At 44.5% G+C, this 13,733-nt stretch overlaps 1 pseudogene; it reads left to right on the forward strand.

The window, feature by feature from the left end:
- Positions 1–5,408: 5,408 nt before the first annotated feature.
- LOC129015145 (angiogenic factor with G patch and FHA domains 1-like) lies at positions 5,409–10,607 on the forward strand (annotated as a pseudogene).
- Positions 10,608–13,733: the final 3,126 nt, after the last annotated feature.

Here is a 13,733-nt window from a genome sequence, read left to right on the forward strand (position 1 = left end):
GGATGTTGGGGATTTTATCAGCTACTGGCAGAGAGATGTTACCATTCTAGACAGGAGCATGAAGGCAGATGCTTCTAAATTGGCAACCAACAGAACCTCACCTAGAGAGTTCAACATTTTGGACATCAGAGAGTAAAGGCACTCATGATAAATTCTGCCCTGCTACTGTGGCAAATGGCAGGGAAAATTGTCTCACTTACACTTTTCTACCTGTTCCTCACCCAGTTTAGAATAATCCCCTCTGGCACTTATGGGGCAGGCAAGGACAAAAACATCAAACCTGAAAATTGCTACTACAGATTCTGATGTAGAAACACAACAGGACATTGACTGAGCTCCAAGAGCTCCACCTCCATTGTTATGTGATCTGCCTGCTTTTACTGTCACCCTGCCCAAACACTATTTGTTGGGTTTTGCTCTTTGTTTTATTTTATTGTTTACCTTTGTTTTATGTTATCCTCTACATAAACACAGATTAGCAAGTTACACTATCCCCAGGACAGGGGAATACAAAAGACCGATAAAGGCTGGCACAGGTGTGTGTTGGGGAGAGGACAGGGCAATGGGAAGATGTTATTCTTTTAAACTTTTCACCCTGAGGTCTGTGCTGTCCCCTCACATTCATACCTTCCAGCATTTGGAGAGTATTCAGGATCAGAAGCTACCATCTGATGAAGAAGGATGAAGGACTTTATCTGGAGAATGATGTCAAAGGTCAAAACAAGAGCAGGGAGAGTTTCCCCGAGGCCTCTCTCCTGGGCTTGTAAGTGGCCACCTTCTCTTTGTGTCTTCACGTGGCCGTTTCTCTGTGTGTACACATTTGTATCCTTATATCCTCTTTCATGGAGACATCAGTTACATTGGATTCGGGCCCACCCTAAGGCCTTCATTTTAAAACTTTTTTATTGTAACTGATAAAAATTGTCTACATTTATGGTACTGTTTTGAAACATGCACACACCGTGGAATCGTTAACCCAAGCTAATTGGCGTATGCGTTACCTCACATACCTATCATTTTTTTGCTGTGAGAACACTCAAAATCTACTGTCTTATCAATGTTCAAGAACAGAGTACATTAAATGTAGTCACCAAATGCAATAAATCTGTTGCATTTATTCCTCTTGTCTAACTGAAATTTTGTATAATGTGACCATATCCCCACCACCCCAACTCCACCCCCAAAGACCTCATTTTAATGTAATTACCTCTTTGATGAAGCTATCTCCTAATGTAGTCACATTCTTTGGTACTGGGGTGACAGTGTCAACATACAAATTTCGGAAAGCACACAATTCAGCTCTCACAGAAGCCTCTGTCATGACGTAACATTCACATTGAGATTTTGGTAACCTAGCAACAGAGGGAATGACATGCAAAGATTCTGGGAATAAAATTCCAGGCAGAGAATTCTATTGAGCAAGGGTTCTGAAATGGGAGTCAACAGTTTGAGTTTGAGAAACCACAGACCAGTGGCATGGGGGAGAGGGCGCAGAAAGCAAGAGGAGGAGCCGAACTCACAGAGTCTTGGTGAGACATGTAAACCTGACTGTGATTTTATTCCCTATGTGGTGAGAAGTCATTGGAGGGTTTTAAGCAAGAGACATGATCAGATTCAGATGTTCAAAAGCTTTTTTCAGTTGCTTCGTGGAGAATGCATTCTAAAGAGGACAAATATGAAAACAAGAAGGCTTTTGTCACAGGTCAGGTGAAAGTGATGGTGGCTTAGACTGGGTGGTGTGGAATCAGAATGAAGCAGGTGGATTGGGGATATGTTTGAGCACGAGACTATAGAACCTGTTGATTTGTTGCATGAAAGGGAAAAGGGTCTTCAAGACTACTGCTACAAGTTACTCAAGTCAGGAGAATTTCCAGAGATAAGGTGGGGCTCCTTACTGAGATAGAAAAGAGTGGGAGAACAGGCTTTCAGAGAACATTCAAGTGATCTAGCATTTTCCTAAGAGCATGGGTCAGGAAACTTGGTGGTGCCTGGCCATTCTCAGAAGTACTGACACACTCCTCCCACTGGGTCATTTTAGCACTGACACCAAGACCTAGGGTGCGGAAATTCCCAAATGGGAAGAGGCATGATGCTGTAGAAATGCAAGTGTGGTGATGAGGTTGGTAGGGCTTTGGAGCATAGCACCTGTGTGACCTAGATGGAAACCTGCTGCATCTGGTCTGGGTGAGGTCAGTCCTCAGTGCAGTGGGGATAAGGGCACCCACCTCACAGATCTGTCTTGATGATTCTACAGAGTCACACTCGTGAAATGAATGCAAGTCCTGGCACACGCTGGGTAGCTGGCATGAATTACTATTGGCATTATTATTAATATCTTTGGTGTTATTATTAATATCCTCAATACTGATGGGACATCAGTTGAGCCACTCCAACAAAACCTTCAGAGATATACAAAGGCCCTGAGACAGTCTTCACTCTTCCATACATTTCTCCAATTTAGTAGCCAACTGACTCTGACTTCAGCCTTATTGGGTTTTTATGTTAAACTAGTGGCTCTAGGTATGTCGCAAAGGCTCTGAGCAGTGTGTGGGTTGTGTTCTGTCAACTCCAGGCCCTCGACAGGATGAGGGGCAGGGAGGAGGTGGCAGCTGTAGACCCACGGAGACAGTGGCACAAGCAGGTTGTCCCCCACATGCAAGGCTGCTTCTTTTTGCTTGCTCAACAAATAGAAGCCCACTCAGTCTCATAAACTTTGCTTCCAAGTGAGACAATAAACATTTTGTCCATAGCTGTATTTTTCTACTGTTGACAACAGATGAAACTAAGAAAGTCCAGTACAGTATTCCCTCCTGTCTGCGGGGACTATGTATGTTCCAAGACCCCCCCTGAATGGCTGAAACCAAGGATAGTACCACACCTTACATATACTATGGACAAATTTCTTTTTGCTTCTTCATAATTTCATGATTTGTTCTTACAATATTTTGTTCTTACAATCTTGTTCTTACAAGATTTGTTCTTACAATAGATGTTACCAACCTCAACCTACAAGATTGTTTTTCTTTACTCATTAAGTCGAGAAGTTTTGGGTTTTCATTTTAATAAAAGCACTTTACAGCTTTTCTCTGGCATATCTGAATTACTCTGTGCTTTGGAATCATCATGAAGCAAAATAAGCATTCATTGAACCCATGCACTATGATAACACAGCAGTCAATCTGATAACTGAGACAGCTACTAAAGTGACTAATCAGCAGGTAGTGGGTACAGTGTGAAAATACTGGACAAAGAGATGATTCACATCCTGGGAGGGTGGGAGCCTTCATCAAGCTACTCAGAATTGATGAGCAATTTAAAATTTGAGTTGTTTACTTCTTGAAAGTTCTATAGTATTTTCAGACGGCAGGTAACTGAGACCACAGAAAGCAAAACAGCAGATAGTGGGGGACTACCGTATCAGTGTTCTCTTGGAGTACCATAGACAAAACTGTACTGCCCAAACTAATGACCATTCATTCATCTACTACTGTTTATTGAGCACCTACTAAGTGTCAGATGCATGCTGGTGTGTCAGTAAAGCAGGAATGTCACTTTGCCTCCCATGGGGGTTTTGAGCTTCATTGTGCTAGGTTTTGGGGTACCTGCCTCCCAGTCACCCAGCTGACTTGCAGAAGTGCAGGCCTGAGTCCAACCAGCAAGAGCAGTTGGTCATCTTCAGCACTTGGTTTGATGAAGCCACTCTCTTGTTCAACAATGGCACAGGACTGGTTTCCTGGATCACATCTTTGTGGAGCCCCAGCAGCTGTGAGTCCTGGATGCCTCCGAGCAGGACACTGGAGCCTATAGCTGTCAGGGCTCACCCCATGCATGCAGTGCCCTTTCATTGTCTATGTGACAGATGAGTGCTTTTTTTTCTTTTGAGACATAGTCTCACTCTGTCACTCAGGCTGGAGTGCAGTGGCAAAGTCATGGCTCACTGCAGCCTTGACCTACTGGGCTCAAGTGATCCTTCCACCTCAGCCTTCTAGCTGGGACTACAGGCTTATACCACCACGGACAGCTAATTTTTTTTTTTTTTTTTTTTTTTTTTGTGACGGAGTCTCACTCTGTCGCCCTGGCTGGAGTGCAGTGGTATGATCTCGGATCTCTGCAAGCTCCGCCTCCCCAGTTCACGCCATTCTCCTGCCTCAGCCTCCTGAGTAGCTGGAACTACAGGTGCCCACCACCACGCCCGGCTGATTTTTTTGTATTTTTAATAGAGATGGGGTTTCACTGTGTTAGCCAGGATGGTCTCAATCTCCTGATCTTGTGATCTGCCTTCCTTGGCCTCCCAAAGTGCTGGATTACAGGCATGAGCCACCACGCCTGGCCATGGCCAGCTAATTTTTAATAAATTTTTTGCAGAGATAGGGTTTTGTCATGTTACCCAGGCTGGTCTTGAACTCTTGGGCTAAAGCAAGCCACCGCTTCAGCTTCCCAAAGTGCTGAGATTGCAGGTGTGAGCCACGCGTCTGGCCGTGAGTGCCTTGGGGCTGCATGAGGCTGGATGGAAGGGACCAGGGCCACTGAGTTCCCTGAGTGGGTGCATGGCCAGGAGCTGCTGGGGTTCTCAGGAGCTGTGTCTCCAGCACCCCTCCTCTGAGGGTCTCCCTGATCATTGGTAAATAGGAGATCACCCCAAGACATAACGCCTGAAAAAGGGATTCCAGCCCCACCTGGGAGGGGCACCTGGGGTTCTCCTGGGGCAGATCAAAGACTGAGTTCCAGACAGAAACCCGCTGCCCCCAGCTGAGAAGCAGCAGGCATCTGGATGTGGGCCGTCCCGGGGCCACTGCCCACTCTCACCCTCTCCTGCACTGCAGATGCTCCATCTTCAGGAGGTAAGGAAGATGGGAGGACCAAGCTAAGACACTGGCAAGACCAGATTCCAGGCACACTGATTGACCAGGAGTGGGACCTGCTTCTCTCCCAACTAGCCCTGTCCTCGAATGGCAGGGGAGGGACTGAGGCCTGGGGATGACCTCACTGGGGTCACTCAATGGTTGGCATCCCCTCAGGATGGAGGTGTGGCTGGGCCATCCAGATGGCCCTGGATGCTTTGTCCTAGGCTCTGGGTGGCCAGCTGAGGGTGGGAGGAGACACCCATGCTGCAGAGGGGGAGATTAAGGCACAGGCTACTGGGGTTCAAGGAGCAGTGAGGAGGTCAGGACTGGCCTGTGGGGACTTTCATGTTGGCTCTGGGTGAGGTGGCTACTGCAGGTGTGAGCACAGCAGTTGGCAGGGATTCAGGTGGCTACTGTAGGACAGATGGACAGAGGTGTTAAGGCATCAGGAGTTGAAAGCTACAGCCCAGCAAGAGAGGAAGGTGGCTCCGGGGGCTGTAAAAGGTGTGCCAACAGCATTTTTGGGGAATGAGATGTGGGTGTGAGAGAGCAGTCAGGGGGACAATGCCCAGACATTCTGACTTGGGACAGTGGAGGGTGGAGGGGTCTGTCAGGGAGGTGGGGCTTCTGGTTTCAGAGGAGCCCAGAGATGTGCTCATACAGATGAGGGTCCTCATGGGATGGTCATGGAAGGGGCAGCTACAAACTGGGGACCAACGGTGGTGGGCTGAGCCCTTGGGACCTCTGGGGTGAGTAGGCAAGAAAGTGAGGAAGAATCAGCCAGTGAGACAGAGGCAGAGGAAAGTAGACCCCAGGAGAGGAGCAGACCCAGGAAGAGGATGAAAATTTCCGCTCACCTGCCCCATTGGCCTCTGCCTTTGCCCACATACCCGAGGACCCTCACCCTGGGTCTCTGCTTGCCTCTGCCTGCCTGGCCATTCCAGGTAAGTGTGGGCTTGAGCTGTGGGGGTAACTGAAGGGCCACTTTCAGAAGGCACAGTCTAGAAGTGGGAAGCGTTGTCAGTCATCTCCTAGTCATGGGAACAGCCTCTGCCACAGCCCGATGAGCTGTCTTCATAACCCAGGGGCTTCCTTTCACCACCCCTGGAGGCCTGGAGGGCAGCTCAGAGCTGTGAGGGATGCCTCTTCCCAGTATCTCTCTACACTGCTCGTGCCTGTGCCTAAGCATCCTTCTCCAAGAAGTAGGCCTATTGCTGCACATGAATGGTGAGGAGGTCACTGTGGGAAAGGGGCTCCCTCCTTTCTCCTTCCTGGGCCCCTGGTGCCTCTCTCCTTGGGGGTAAGGCAATCCAGCCTACCCATGAGTCCAGGCAGGAAGGCAGCCCAACCCCAGCCCCCAGAAAGAAGAAAACTCATTGAGGTGTAAGGGAGGGAACGGTGACAGCCCTGGACACTAGGGCAAAAAAGAGCTGATGCCTCCAGGAGGCCGTTCTCACCTGTGCACGCCAGGCCCTGAAGCTCTGCGGGGGTGGCATAGGGGCACAGAGGCTTGTGGGCCAATGCTTCTCAGCTGCTTCTGAGGCTCCCAGTCCTGCAATGGGCTGGATTTCCCTCCTGGTAAACCGCTCCCAATGCCTGTCCAGGCTCATTCACTTAGCTGGGCTACCTGCTTGGCCTCTTCCCTGGTGAGCCTTCTGAATATGCCACCCTGGGCAGGTGAGGACTCCCCAGGAGACTCCATTATTCTCTGAGGCTATCAGGCCAGGATGAAGCACCCCGACCTCTCAGCAAGAGCGGCCACTTGGGGGAAGCAGAGGAAATGGGAGGGGACACATGGCCCAGCTCTGAGCATGACTGGGCAGGGACATCATGTTGAAGTTCCTGGGAGCCTCATGCAGCCCAGGAAGAGGCCCTTGAAAGGCCAACACTCTCTCTATACAGGAGGGAAAACTGAAGCTTGGGGTGGGCTGGGGCGGCCTTGAATTGGGGGTCTGGTCAGAAGGGCCTCTGCTCCTCACCTCAGCTATGGCCTTCACATGCACTTCCACCAGCAGAGGCCCCTAACTGGACTTGGCCCCAGTGGATGGACAGGAAACTGCCAACCATGCTGGCCACCCTAACCAACTTTCACTGCCTGGCTACTGGCAACCCCACTCTCTCCATCTCCTGGCTGAAGAACCACAACAGTTCTAAGGAGAGCATCACATCAGGACATCAAGGTGGCCCTGGAAGTTGGTGAGAGTGTGGCCTTTATGTGGAAGGTGGGACCTGTCTTCCATTTATCCGCCCTTCCACCTGGAGCTGTGGCACCAGCAATAGAGCCTGGTCATGAAGTGTGGCACCCTCAGACTGCTGTCACTCACCTCTGTGATGGAGAACAAATTCAGCAGCCCTCAGTAGGCATGCATGCTGGGCATCTGGGTGAGGGCTGTGACTCACGGGCAGGGGGCAGGAAGGTGGGCAGCCTCTGAGGCCCCATTCATTCTCTCAATGTGCTCTCCTGACCATCCGTTTCTACCCACAGGGCTTCTGGCCAACCAGACCCAGCAAGGTGGAGTTCCACTGCAAAGTGCACAGCAACTTAGTATGTGGAGGTAAACAGCAGCAAGGTGGGTGACAACAGCATGCCCTATGTCACTGTGCTGAGGAGAGATGCTCTTGCTTGCCAGGAGCATGGGGATGGCAGGCCTGGGGCTCCACTTCACTGAGCTCTACCTTCATCATAGAATATTTGGAGTAGCCTATGAAACACAGTATCATGTCATCAGCCAGGAGACAAAATCCTCTTGAGCAGTTCTCCTGGATATAAACTCAGTGCTGGTTCATTTAGCATCTGCTATGAACCAGTGTCTACAATTAGAGGCAGTTTTTCCTACAGAAAGATCATATGAGTCATATGAGTCATAAAAGTGGGAAGCACTCCTGTTAGTATTGTCTCTCAAAATTCATCCAAACATTTGCTACTCTGCAACTTTATGTTCTCTGAATTCCCTCACTGAGTAAAAACCTCCTTGATGAGCTTATAATCAGTCTCACATACTTAACAATGTGGGTTTCATCTTAAAGTCCACGATAAAATATGGAACAAAATCTATTTGATTTATAGTAGATGTAAAACAAAAAATTAGGATGGGCTATTCTTGTGGGCGGCAAGCCACCCAGGTGCCGAGGCAAGAGATAGAAGGCACAAGCTGTTCCAGTATAATAAAGAAAATATATAGAATAAGAATAGTCATACTAGAAATAGAATATAGATATGATTATGTATGAATATTATTAATTATTAGTTTGTAGCATTACTCTTTATTCCAATATTATAATAATGTCCGTTCTACAATTATAACCTAGGAAAAACCAGGCCATACAGAGATAGGAGCTGAAGGGACACAGTGAGAAGTGACCAGACAAGTGTGAGCCCTCAGTTATGCCCAGACATGGCCACTAGAGGGCTCCTTGGTCTAGCGGTAACGCCAGTGCCTGGGAAGGCACCGGTTACTTAGCAGACCAGGAAAGGGAGTCTCCGTTTCCCTGGGAGAGTTGGGGAAGACTCTCCTCCACCACTTCTTGTGGAAGGCCTGACATGAGTCAGGCCCGCCCACAGCCATCCAGCGGCCTAAACCTCTCCCTGTGATGCTGTGCTTCAGCGGTCACGCTCCTGGTCCACTTTCATGTTCCGCCCTGTACACCTGGCTCCACCTTCTAGATAGCAGTAGCAGAATTAGTGAAAGTATTAAAGTCTTTGATCTCTCCGAGAAATACATAAAAGAAATAATGAATATGTCCTAAGCTGTCCCCTCTCTCTGTCCGCCTCCGCTACCAAATAAGGAAGGGCCCCCTGTCCGGTGGACACGTGACTCGCGTGACCTTACCTATCACTGGAGACAACTCACACTCCTTACGCTTCCCTCTTGCCTTGTATACGATAAATAACGGCGCGACCGGCATTCAGGGCCACTACCAGTCTCTGTGCGTTGGTGGTAGTGGTCCCCCGGGCCCAGCTGTCTTTTCTTCTCTTTGTCTTGTGTCTTTATTTCTACGATCTCTTGTCTCCGCACCCGAAGAGAAAAGCCCACAGGCCCTGTAGGGCTGGACCCTACATACTCGGGACACGTAGAATTAGTTCCTTTTATATTTATGAGTTTTCTACCAACCTGTATTTATTACAATAAAAATAATGATAAAATATGTTTATCTTATTGCGTGGAGTTAAAATGGACACACTTGATAACGGAATATTAACTAAGTGAACATTGAAGCCTATTTTTTTCAGTTTTTTAAAAATTTATTTTAAAAAAGGTTTTTTTTTCCAGTGTAAAATTGCACTTGATTAAATCTACTCCTAATCTACTCCTAAATCTACTCCTAATCTACTCCTAAATCTACTCCTAATCTACTCCTAAATCTACTCTTTCTTTTTCATACATATACAAATGGAATTGTTTTCTTAATTTTATTTTCAGGTTGGTCGTTGGTAGTACATAAAATACAATTGAACTTTGTATATTGATTTTGTATATTGTGACCATGCTGAACACATTTATTGGTTTTAGTGGGTTTTAATGAATGTCTTGTAAACTTTTATATCCAAGTTATGTCATCTACAATGATAGACATTTCTAACCTCTTATTTTTGCACATGGAGGACTTTGTTTATTTTTCTTATATAATTTCTTTGGATGTTAACCTTTTCCTCTTGTTCTCAAATGTCGTGACACAACAACCAGTATTTTATTATTATGGGGTTAGCTGTAAGTTTTTCACTGGTGCCCTTTAGCAGATCTAGGAAGTTTCCTTATACTCCTCCTTTCCAGGGAAACTAATTGTGAAGGGATATTGAATTGATCAAATGCTCACTGTGTCTGTTGAAAGGATCTTTCTGTTACTTTCCTTTATCCTATTATTTTGTATAATGCATTGATTGATTATTGGATAGGTCAACAATTCAGTGTCTGTCTGTCTATCACCTGAGAAAATGATTTGGAGCATACTGTTTGAATCCCTGAAGTTGGTGTCAGTAAATTTCATGCAGAAATTTATTTTGACTATGACTTACGAAGTTATGTCCTTGTAGATAAAGGCAGTCAAAATAGAACAATTGTTCATGGAAAACAGATGGTTCAGCTGCAAACTAAATGTGACCCTTATGTCCTTGAGCATAGACATGAAGTGAAAATTGGAGACACTGTGTTACCCTTTCACATTCACCCTGGCAGCAATACTTGTGATGGCTGCGAGCCACGGCATGTTAGAGCTCACCTTTGCCTTGATAAGAAAGACGAATTGTTTACTGGTCCAACACTGAGTAAGGAGAAAAAAAGAGTTGGGAATAAGAAAATAATTAAAGAAAATACGAGTAAAATATGGTTTCAGAATACAGACTATGAAGATAAACAGACATTGAAGAATCTAAAATATAAAGATAGAGCTGGAAAACATATGGAGCAGATTGGAAGTTAAAGAACTTTCAAAGTGATGATGCTCCTGCATCTGTTTCTTCTGAGACTACTGAGAGCAACAAAGGTCAGAAGATGTTGGAGAAGATGGATTGGAAAAAAAGAGAGGGTCTGGGAAAGGATGGCGGGGAATGAAAACTCCGATTCAGCTTCAACTTCAGCCTCAGTGAACACATGTAGGTGTGGGGACACGCAATCCATACTCAATTGAAGATGTTCACATTTTCCAAAACAAAAGCAAACAAACTGTGACAAAGCATAAGATAGGTTTGCTGAAAACTTCCCAGAAATGAAACCTTAAAGAGATGACCTAGGGACCATATCTTGGGTAAAAGGGACTATAGAGTGAGGTTAATCATAGAAGAAAACTCAAGCTTTAAAAAAATAGAGTTTGGAAACTCTTATTTATTTTATTTTAACAAAAACCATATGGATGTTCCAACCAAGATTAACTGACAGAATCTGTGGGGAGAGCACAGGTGATGGTATTTTTTTAAAGTAGTCATGTGATTGTGGTTGGAAGCCTAGGCTGAGAGATACTTAGCTAAGCCTTGCCTCTTGAGTTTCAATGTACATATAAATCATTTCTGAGTCCTCTCTGATTACATTACTCTCTTAGTAATGTAATTCTGCAGGTTTGGAAAGGGTCCAGGAATTGGCTTCTTTAAAAAGTTTTCTCTTAATGCTGATGTTTCTCCCAGTACATCCATTTTAGTAGCACTCAGTTAGAGAAAGTAGTCACAGGACACAGAGTTCCTGACACCCAACACTGTTACCACAACATAAATACTTTTGGCCCAAACTGGAAATCACCAATCACCATTAACAAGCATGTTATTCTCTGCTGGCTCTTTAAAGTTTACAGATGCTAGAGAACGTTAGAGTAGGCCTGCATTTGAAAAACATGTATACATGAGTTAATACAATGTTTATTGAGCATGTACTATGTGTTCAGAAGTATGTTACACAGCTGTGCTGGAAACATCACATGGTGAGTTCATCCTTATAGCTTCCTAGAAGTTGGGTGCTAAACATTCTGTAATTCCCAGGATTGAATGGCCCAGCATTTCTATTTTTTCTTTTATTTTTAAAATAATTTACCTATAAAGAAAATGTGTAAAATAAAAGCTGTGTAGACAGATGAGAGGCATACAGAAGGAAAGGGTGAACTGCTCAGAGGGATTTTTTTGGTATTTATGTTGACTTTCTTGTGCCTTGTAGAGCAACTACTGGATCTGCAGAAATAAACTGCAGGTTGCTAGGTGGGATGTCTCTAGCAGCACTGGCTTCAGTGAAAAAAAAATTGTGGCCCAGAAATGTATAATTATTTGCTCCCATTTATCTGCTTTTTTTTTTCTTTTTTTCTGAGATGGAGTCTCGCTCTATCACCCAGGCTGGAGTGCAGTGGCGCAATCTCGGCTCACTGCAAACTCCACCTCCCGGGTTCATGCCATTCTCCTGCCTCAGCCTCCTGAGTAGCTGGGACTACAGGCGCCCGCCACCGTGCCCAGCTAATTTTTTGTATTTTTAGTAGAGATGGGGTTTCACCGTGTTAGCCAGGATGGTCTTGATTCTCCTGACCTCGTGATCCGCCCGCCTCGGCCTCCCAAAAATGAGCCACTGCACCCGGCCATCTGCTTTTTATTTTCAGGAAATTGTGGGCTGTAGCTCAGGAGAGGCAGCAGGAACCACCACTCAATTTTCTGATCTCCTTTAATTAGTTCTGTGAGAGGAGGTTCTAGGGTGAAGCCCAATTCAGATGAGGCCTTAGAAGAGGGTGGATCTGGGCAGAGCTGGGACAGAAATTGGGTCCCATGTGGCTGATGTCTATGCTGGTGCAGTATTTCTAGTTCTGTCTTTCTTAAGCCTGCCCTGTAAAAACTTGACTTCTAGAGTTTCTATAATTTTAATCTATTTTAGCCATTTGCCTGTCAGTTTTTATAACACACAATAACAAGGAATATATAAAAAAAACACTTAGGGTGTTTTAGGACAATTAAATGAGAAGCTAAAAAATTATTTTTACTGAGGTAAAAGAAATAGGAATAATCACAACAATAACAATAATTCTTCTGTCCATGAATCGCCCTTCAGGTGGTGACATCAGATCTCAAAACAACAACATAATGGAAGTGGAACAAATGTAACCAAAGTCCCCAGTACCCCTCCCTTCTCTCTTCTGACCACAGAATGTTGAATTCAATCATTTAGCCATTTGCTCTGGAATGAAAGTATCTGGACCGTAGAAACCATGAGTGTTTCATCTGTTTTTCTAATGGTCATATGATGTAGTTCAGCTGTCCCCTCCAATCTCATATTGAATTTTAATCCCTAACGTTACAAGTGGGCCTGATGGGTGGTGGTTGAAGCATGGGGATGGATTCCTCATGGCGCTGTGCTATGTTTGTCATGGTGAGTACTCACCAGATCAGTTGGTTTAAAAGTGAGACCTATCCCTCCCCCATCTTTCTTGTTCCCATGCCTACCACGTGAGATGCCTGCTCCTCTTTCATCTTTCACCATGACTCTAAGCTTCTTTATATGTTAATGTTGTTACACAATTTAACTCAATTTTCTTATAAAATTAACTGACAAAATTTTACATATTATATTATAAATATAAATAAATATATCACATATGTGTTATGACATCACAATATGTTATAATACCATAACTTGTATGTATCATGACATCACAATATACATGACACCATAATTTGTATGTATCATGACATCACAATATTTTATGATATCATAATTTGTATGTATTATGACAGCACAATATATTTTGATATCAATTCATATGTATTATAACATCACAATATATTAAGGTATCACAATTCATATGTATTACTATGATATTGTAATAACATTAAAATTTTGTTAGGTAATTTATAAGAAAATTGTGTTAAATTTTATAACAATATTAACTTATAAACTTAATGGAATCTAAGAATATTATCTGCTCTTGTGTAAATGACTGCTTAAGATATTATAACATATATTTAAAATTTGTTTATATATCAAATAAATTATATATAATATTATAGTGTCAATATATAATGATATTATAAGTTCCATTTAAATCCTATTTAAATTCAGACAATTTTATTAAGCAGTGTCTGTCTATCACCTGATTTTTTTTGGGTTCCACTATTTGCACACAAACAGCACAGCTGGGAAAACACAGAGTCACCCAGCACAGGCTCTTCCCTAGATCTTTCCCCTCCTCAGGGCATCAGTTCATCAGTCAACCAAGCCATCTGAGAGCGGAAGAGCGAGTACTCTCTAACATAGAAGTTCTTATTCCTGCATGCTTTTCTCAGAAGAGGGAAAAACAAGAAGGTCATTTTAGGGGACACTTGCTGGGACATGAACTAAGTCTTCTACAGTTTGATAGCTCTAACCAGCAGATACAGATTTCTCAGTAGGAAGGTATGAGGCAGATTTCCTGAGCCTGGAAGCTCCACCATAC

The sequence above is a fragment of the Pongo pygmaeus genome, chromosome 18 (genome assembly GCF_028885625.2).
Source record: "Pongo pygmaeus isolate AG05252 chromosome 18, NHGRI_mPonPyg2-v2.0_pri, whole genome shotgun sequence".
Lineage (NCBI taxonomy): Eukaryota > Metazoa > Chordata > Mammalia > Primates > Hominidae > Pongo > Pongo pygmaeus.